The sequence below is a fragment of the Tursiops truncatus genome, chromosome 3 (assembly GCF_011762595.2).
Source record: "Tursiops truncatus isolate mTurTru1 chromosome 3, mTurTru1.mat.Y, whole genome shotgun sequence".
Taxonomy (NCBI): domain Eukaryota; kingdom Metazoa; phylum Chordata; class Mammalia; order Artiodactyla; family Delphinidae; genus Tursiops; species Tursiops truncatus.
In genome coordinates, this window is record NC_047036.1 from 86,199,614 (window position 1) to 86,208,226 (window position 8,613).

Below are 8,613 nucleotides of genomic sequence, written 5' to 3' on the forward strand. Positions count from 1 at the left end.
GAATGGTTAAACCATGGTTCATACAGATCATTGAATACTGAACAAAAATAATAATAATAAATAACAACAAAGTAGATGAATCCCTGGGGAATTATGTTGAGTGAAAACAGCCAATCTCTAATAATACATACTGTATTATTCTTTAATACAGTACTGTAAAAAGACAAAATTTTAGAGAGAACATATTAGTTGTTGCCAAGGGTTAGAGATAAGAAGAAGGTGGTGTTGGATTGAAGTGGGTGTGATTGTAAGGTGGCAACATGAGGGATCCTTATGTGCAAAGTACAAAGCTTTCTCCTTAGGAAAGCAGGGCAGCTAATTAATTTAGTTCTTAGAAAGGTTATAATTATCCACTTATCCAAAAGCCATTCTGCTGGTGGTAGCCAGTGCTTTTAAAATTTTACAATCCACAGAGCATTTCTGAAATTAAAGTCACTTTAAAGAATTACTACTATGCCAAGAAGTGATAGTAAGCAGATTACGTGCCAAATGCAGTTTAGAACTGTTATCACTGAGATATACAGCCTCATTTGTAGATATTTCAGTGAATTTCTAAATTAACCAATAAAGGAGGGATAGTTCATAATATAATATATGAAGCCAAACAGATTTTACCTGACATCTATGTTAACTATGAGATGCAAATCAAGAGATAGTTATAATAAACCAGATAAAACTAGGCCTATTTTTCCTTTTTTTCCTTTTCCTCTTCCTTCCTTCTTCCTCCCTCCCTCCGTCTTTCTCTCTTTCTTCCTTCCTTCCCCCGTTTCGTTCTTTCTTTCTTTCTCTCTTTTCTTTCTTCCTTCCTTTTCTTTCTTTTTTTCTTTCTTCCTTCCTTTTCTTTCTTTTTTTCTTTCTTCCCTCCCTCCTTTCTTTCTTTCCTTTCTCTCTCTCTCTTTTTCTTTTCTTCCTTCCCCCCCCCCTTTCTTTCTTTCTTTCTTTCCTTGAAACAATGATTAGCAGTTGCCTGGATCTTCTAGAAAGGAAAATACAAGAAATGGAATCCTTGCTTTCATTCTTCATTTGTGTCTGATGATTAAGGTAATATACTTTTATCTTTAAATACTGAATCAAAAGCAGGGAAGGGTAAGCTGTGACAAAGTGAGAGAGTGGCATGGACATATATACACTACCAAACATAAAATAGATAGCTAGTGGGAAGCAGCCACATAGCACAGGGAGATCAGCTAGGTGGTTTGTGACCACCTAGAGGGGTGGGATAGAGAGGGTGGGAGGGAGGGAGACGCAAGAGGGAAGAGATATGGGAAATATGTATATGTATAACTGATTCACTTTGTTATAAAGCAGAAAGTAACACACCATTGTAAAGCAATTATACTCCAATAAAGCTGTTAAAAAAAAAAAAGAAAAAGCAGGCCTGGCAGTCAGAAAGGCATCAAAATGAAAGTAAAAGACTTCCTTAGGAAGCATTTTTTGGGGAAATGAAAGTCAGTTGCATAAGTTGAAGGGCTCCTAGTCACTCTGTTTTTCTGACTCATCACTAAATTAATCAGAGATTCCAATGCAGCTTCTTCCTGTTTGCTAAACATGCCCCCCATGGCCATTATCAAGAATTATTTCAGAGGCAATACTGTGCTTGAAGTCAAATTGGAGTAGATGAGAAATAAGTATCAGGTGAGAAAATAAGGAGAGTAAATATCACCATTTTTGGAGAAGTTTAGCATGAATTGGCAAATAATTGACTGATAGGGTAATAACTATCAGATGATATGGGTGGTAGGGTTTAGTTATCTTAGGCAAAATCACTGAAAATACTGAAAATTCCTACCTATACACTTAAACACTTTCTTGCTACTCATACAACTTTCTCATTTTTTATCCTCTTCCAATTTACTGCATAGATTATAAAATGAGAAGCCTTTTCTTATAATGCATATAATTTCATTAATAAGCAGAGCACTTCTCCTTCAAATATAGATATACATAAACATGCATATATGTATATATATATGATACATAGATATGCTTTGTGTGCACATACATGTGTAAACATACTGTGTACTGATAATAATCTAAAATAAATAGATGATAGGTTCATATACAGTAAATGTTTTTCCCATTATATATCATTGATTTAATAACTATCAATATTGCATTTATGAAAAAAATATTTTCTAATAGCTACTTCTGTATTTTTATGAGTGTATTATTTGTAACAAACTTAAAATTGGTTTTATATATTTTTCTGCCAAAAATGTGATTTTTAAACCTCCTTTCCTTCTAAGGAATAAAAATGTACATGAAGCTTCTGTACATTTGTTTTCTTCCTCATATTTAATGACTAATCAATCACTTGTACAATAAAAAGCATGATCACAAAATTAATAGCAATAACTTGGAATAATATTGTAAAAATAAATAAGACCTCCTTACAAATATAGAATATGTCAATCTATACACTAGAAAAAAATTTGATGTTTGTTGTATAAATATCAACTGCATTCCAGAGAAGTCATTTGTGTTTCACAGAAAATGATGAAAAATCTCTAGTGGTTTTGTTACTCTTTGAGATACATTTTTAAGACACAATGAAATTGTCCAGTAACATCCAGTTTTAAAATATTCAGCCTTAAACTTCCGATTTTTAAAAATTTCCTTTGATGGCCACTTCTGTGAAATTAGAGTTTTCTCAGCACATGGTCTGCACTTTCTATGTGTGCACTCACTTCCTACATACATCATTCTGAATGTGCTTTTCACAGTACTTTGTTTATCCCCACACTTTAAATAAACTATTTTTTAGCCATTGATTCATATCTTAAATTAGAGTAATAGCAGTAAAAGGTGATATATGATAAATTATTAAACATAAACAATAAAAAGAAAATGATGTGAAACACTTGGACCAAAATCACTGAGCCTTGTTCAAAGGCTGATAATAGAGACAAACTCAACAATGTGATTCTGTAGTTCATGGGAAAACCTTAACAATGTAGAGATTAAGAATAGAACAAGATTGAATTAAAATCTGAATGGAATATAAATTCCACATTTCCAATTTGGGAAACATAAAGAAAATTTTTTCTTCTCTCCCCTTCCTCATGCCACTACAAACAGCAGCAGCAGCTATATCTGCAGAAAATCATGAGAGAACACAGAGAATTGCAATGGTCCATTTACTGCACTTTACAAACACTGCACTAATGACTCCTTCCTTATCACTCTTCACCTATTAAGACTTGCACTAAACATATCTTTTAAAGTTTTACATTAGTGTGGCTTCAAATACATCTTTTATGTGCAGTAATGATTTTCTAATGAATGTGCATGCCTCAATGTCTTCCAAGTATTGATTAGCATAAGCAGGCTAATTTTAATTCCTAGCGATTTTCATTTGTCAACAAGATCTTTATCAGTTTCCTACTGTATGCCTAGCCTAATTAAGAAAAAAAAAATTGAGCCAGATATATAAAATTGTGATTTTTCTTTCTTAGATGGATAGAGGATAAAGGTAATGGTTAAATATTGTAATATTTAATTTATATAATGGTTTGATATATTTAACTTATAATTCCTATTTATTTAAAAATAACATTTTCAATAACAATACAAAAACATTAAAGTAATTTTGAAAAAATAAGATATGAATAATAATGTGATTCTAACACTACCGCTAGACTTACTTCGTCAAGGGGTAAAATTGATATGAACTTGTTTCAACCCCTAATCATATGTATTCAACACAGTACAATATATTCAATACAATTCACATTCTATACAGTTTTGCCGGCTCTAATCAAATAACTGTTTTTTTCTTTCTATAACACTTTGACTTTGTGTAACATGTTATAAATAGCCATTTTAAAAAGTCTAATTCTGTGCTTTTTGCATGAAAATTTTCGTTTCTCCTTCATATTTATAATTTTTAATATCTACATAACATTCCTTTTAGCCGATGTATTATAACCTTTAAAACCTCCTTAGACATAAGATTTTCACTTTTTTAATTTTATGAATTAAAATTTTACCAAACTTTTCTGAGTGTATAGCATTATATTGTTGATAATTGTTCCCTTAAATCAAATTTCCATAAGTGAGATTACCCAATCAGAGACTGTGATTATTTATTTTGATTTGGGGCCATGCAGCATATTGTTTCCAGAGGATCTTACCTATATATAACACCAGATTTCTTATATAGAGAAAGACTTGGAAAAGTTATTTTCCTATACTGAAGTTATCTTGGGATAATAACTGCAAACTAAATTCTGTGTGATATTTAAATTCTTGTAAAATTTATTCTTCACTTCCTACTACCTAAAGTCTGTCAAAGGTTTTTTTCCACCTCTCTGCATGTTGCTATAAATTAATGCTTCATTGATACCTTGGTGATACAGGAATACTCATCCACTTGCCATTCTGAGATGTTAAATAAAACATGACTGAGTGTAAAATTCTTCTAAAAGTGAAATTTAGAGTCAATTATAAAACTTACAAATTCTCCTACTTAACTTCCCTGAAGGATAGTATAAGCATCATTACTCTGAAGAAGAGCTGAACATACATAAATACACTGCCGTTTTGAATATCAGTAACAGTACCTGAAAAACAAGTAACTCATCTTTTGAAGTAGTATTCTCATGTGATTTTTTGAAAGTTGATACTTCACATTCTGAAAGTCACAAACCAATAGCGAATGTCATGAAAATAATACCTAAGAATCCCTTGCTGATTTTTATTTACAGGAAAAAAATAATTTTATTTTTAAAAAGACTGTCCCCTTTTTTTGGATTGAGGAGAACATCTAGAGGACTGTACTATGTCAGGCTATCTAGAAAACTAAACTATTAAAAAAAATACACATGACACTTTGTAAAATGAAAGGCCACACATATTTGGAACTAACAAGTCATTTCAACGGTATGTATTAAATTCCAGAGGGCCCAACACTGAGCTAACTTATAGGGAAATCCTATGAATAAATAAATCCTATAAATAAATAGAACTAGTTTTATTCAATTCCGCCATAGAATGGGACTGGGAAAATGTTTTTCTCATGTCCCACTGCAGTACAGAATGCCCAAGACCACCTATTCATATTCAGATGAACTTAATGGTTCAAACTACTAGCTGGCAAGTGGTCCAGAGGCTGTGAATAGATGAGGATCCGGAATCAACAACATTCTGGAACTTCTGTCCTTTTTCATGCCAATGGCTCTTGCTTCTCTATTCCTTCCTTTAAATCTGCATCTCCCCTATGCCACCAGTTCCCCTTCCCTCCCATTTACCACAGACCTAAAATTATCTTTGGGTGGAGAAAAACTTGCTCTCTAAGTACATGGTAGAATCTTTCAGTTTATCACTTACACCAATGCTTTCTCTAAGTATTTACTTGTCAGTTCTATGTATGATGAAAGAGAGGATGAAAAGGGCTTAGGGTTCGAATGAAATGCTGGAAGATGAGAAGAGAAATACACAGGAAACACACAGGTTACTACTTCCAGATATAACCCTGCTCTCTGTGTTACTGCTTACAAGAAAGCTTCAAATCCTAGTTTCCCTTTGTAATAGAGTTTGAAGCTCTGAGTAATGTGAATCATATTTACATAAAGTGTAGGCAAGCAATGAATCTAGTTTTCATTGCTTCTTTTCTTTTTCCATGTGAGTGGAATCCAGGTCATCAAGTATTCCCGTTATTAACAGGACAGACATAGTTACAAATTCTCAGACTGACATATGTATATTTCATTATGTTTTGTTATCCAAGAAAATCTGAGTGATTTAACATCCATGTTTAAACAAATAGCTGAAATTCCTCCAATTTGAAACACTCTTTTTGAATTCCAGATATAAAACTGTGGATTTTAATTTAGCTATGGCATATTCATGACTGAAATAAGCTTGAAACTTTTCTGCTTCTAATTTTATTAAAAGTAATCCTTTTTCTTTTTCACGGAAAACATATAGCCTCTCCCTAGTTTGACATACACAAAACCTCAGGCTTGCTTGTGAAATAAAATTCACACATTCTATACTTCATTATTTTAAGGAAAACATATGTATCTTCAGCTGGATCTTTTGGTAGGTTACAAATGGATTCTTAGCCTCTGTTGTGATATAATTAGATTGGTTTTATTTATGATGTTATTTATAGCTTTGTAGTCCATTACATAATATATTGAGTTTCTAAAACATTGCCCTAACTGGGAATTCATGGGCTCTTACAGGAGGAAACAAGTAAATATAGGTGGAAATTAAGCACCATTATCAAAGTTTATTAAAAACCCCTTCAATTAGACATTCACATTGTTTTTTTTTTCTTTCATAACCGTGCAGCTTGTAAAAATTCTTTAGTATGTTACGCATATGCAAAAGAAACACAAGAAAGTACCAGCAATTAAATCCTACCTCATTATCTTTTTGATGCTTTGATTTTACAGATCTTCTCGTGTCCACAGAGCCATTCTTTATCCTACCACAGAAGGCACTTACCTTTCTCATAACTGTCATAATATCTTGTCATTTTAATCTACTTTGTTTTTCTTTTAACTGATTGTCACCCTCTAACAAAATGGACTCCTTCAGGACAAGAAACCTGTCTGCCTTGTCTGTGTCTCCCCAGAATTAATATCTCACAAATCATTTTTACCTTCCATAAACCTTTGAAAAGTCTCATTTATCCTTCTATATATACTACTTATTTCTCCCCAAATAGCTTCCATTAGGATATATATTCTAAATAACACATTCTTTGAATTAGTAAAGGTAAGCATTGTACTTTGAGACCTACTTTTTTATCACATATTTGTTGAAATGATAATGCATATGATTGAATCAAACTCTTTTTGCTTCTCTTAGTCCAAAGGTATTTCCACGTTACAGATAACTGGTTAATGTAAAACAAAATCAGTATGCAAAATGAGAATGTCATAGATTAAATTTAAAATATAATGTAGAGTAAAAATTAATTCTTGAAAATATTTATTTTACCTCATATGAAATACATCAGGACTAGTTGTCCAAAGCTTATAATGTCCCAAAGCATAGCTTTACTTTTAAACACAATATAGTGATTTTTATATCTAGGCAATCTTAGATTTACTAATTAATTTAAAAATTAATTCATTAAACAAATTCTATATAGTAAGTACTATGCTAAGTATATCAGTCAGGATACATTTCTTCTTAAGTAATTAAAATAGTTTTTATTAAATATAAAACATAAAAATCTGCCTTTCCTACATCTAATGTTTCATTTATTTATGAATCACAAGGACAAATTAAGAGAAATTTTATGTATAACATATTATGAACAAAGGCCTCTGTTTATCAAATGGCTTCTTGTACTTCTCTATTAATGACTGCACAACTCTTAAGAGGCAAAATATATGATAATTTGGAATTGTTTTTACCTGTATGCCATTAATAAAACCTAATCACCAAGATAAACACCTCTTATAATTGAGAGAACTTATTTAAAAAGAGGTAAAATAGGAACTCAAATAATATTCTCACATATCAGTTAGACATTCCAAATTTTAAAAGAAAAATACTTTCAGTAGAAATTTGTCTTTAGTTTTTATAACTTACTATGTTCAGTCCAATTGCCTGTATTTTAATCTTAGCCTTACCATTTACTAGAGGTAGAACCTTTGGGAATTTTTTAACCTTTCTAGGCCCTAGTCTCTTTATTTGTAAAATTACATCACATGGTTCTTTGGAGAATTAAAGGAATTTTTATATGTTTAAAATGTCTGACAAATTATAAAAGCCCTATAAATATTATTGTTTTTATCATATGAACTTGATTTTAATAGTATAATTATTTCTCTTATAATTCCCTGTTCAAAACATATTCAAATAAATATCTTCTCAAGAACACTTACTCTTTCCTCCTTTGGGGGCATCCAGGTTTTTATGAGGTAGAAAGAATCTTCCGTCCTTGGAGAAGTCCTTCAAGTAGTACCTGAGTGTCAGTCAAATGGCAGTTATCACATATCTATTATAGTTAATGCCTTTCAATATATTACCCTCTCACAAGCCCAAGGACTATAATTATTTGGAAATAGATTTTTACCTTAATATTAGTGTGCTTTAACCTCTTTGAAAGCAGGAGGTCAAGGAATATTTAAATTATAGTCTGTGTTTCCTTCTTACTCAGAGAGTTCAAATTTTTTTAAATGAATAGTTCAATTAAATAGGTTTTCTTAGGCTTCAAAAATAATAGAAAAAATGTAGTGTGGGTCACTTTTTACCCAATCATAAATTTATCATTTGTTAACTCATCGAAGCCCTTCTGGCAGTGCTGGCACAGAAGGTGGGATGAGCACTCAGGGCTCTCATTTTTCTGGTTGGTTTCAGGCTCTGAGTCACTCTCCCTTCTGTGTTATTCTAACAGCAGAACACCAGGAAATGCTGTTTGTATGTAAATGTCAGTAAAGTGAAGTTGAGTCTCCACAAATAATCCCATATAAAGGCTCTATAACATTTTATTTCTAAAACTGCTCCAAGATCTTTACTAACTTATCAATATCACCAAAAACCATAGTAGCGATTACTTTTCTTCCGAAGAAACAGTTTTAAAAATCAGTCATAGGGCTTCCCTGGTGGCGCAGTGGTTGAGAGTCTGCCTGCCAGTGCAGGGTACACGGG

The 8,613-nt window shown here is 31.9% G+C and overlaps 1 long non-coding RNA gene across 1 annotated transcript in view; it reads right to left on the minus strand.

Moving 5' to 3' along the window:
• LOC141278203 (uncharacterized) overlaps positions 1-7,929 on the minus strand; it is a 41,034-nt gene extending 33,105 nt beyond the window's left edge. The window contains exons 1-2 of the long non-coding RNA XR_012330550.1: positions 7,848-7,929; positions 4,563-4,633 (exon numbers count right to left, since the gene is read on the minus strand). This is a non-coding gene — a long non-coding RNA (uncharacterized lncRNA). The remainder of the gene's footprint in view (positions 1-4,562; positions 4,634-7,847) is intronic.
• Positions 7,930-8,613: the final 684 nt, after the last annotated feature.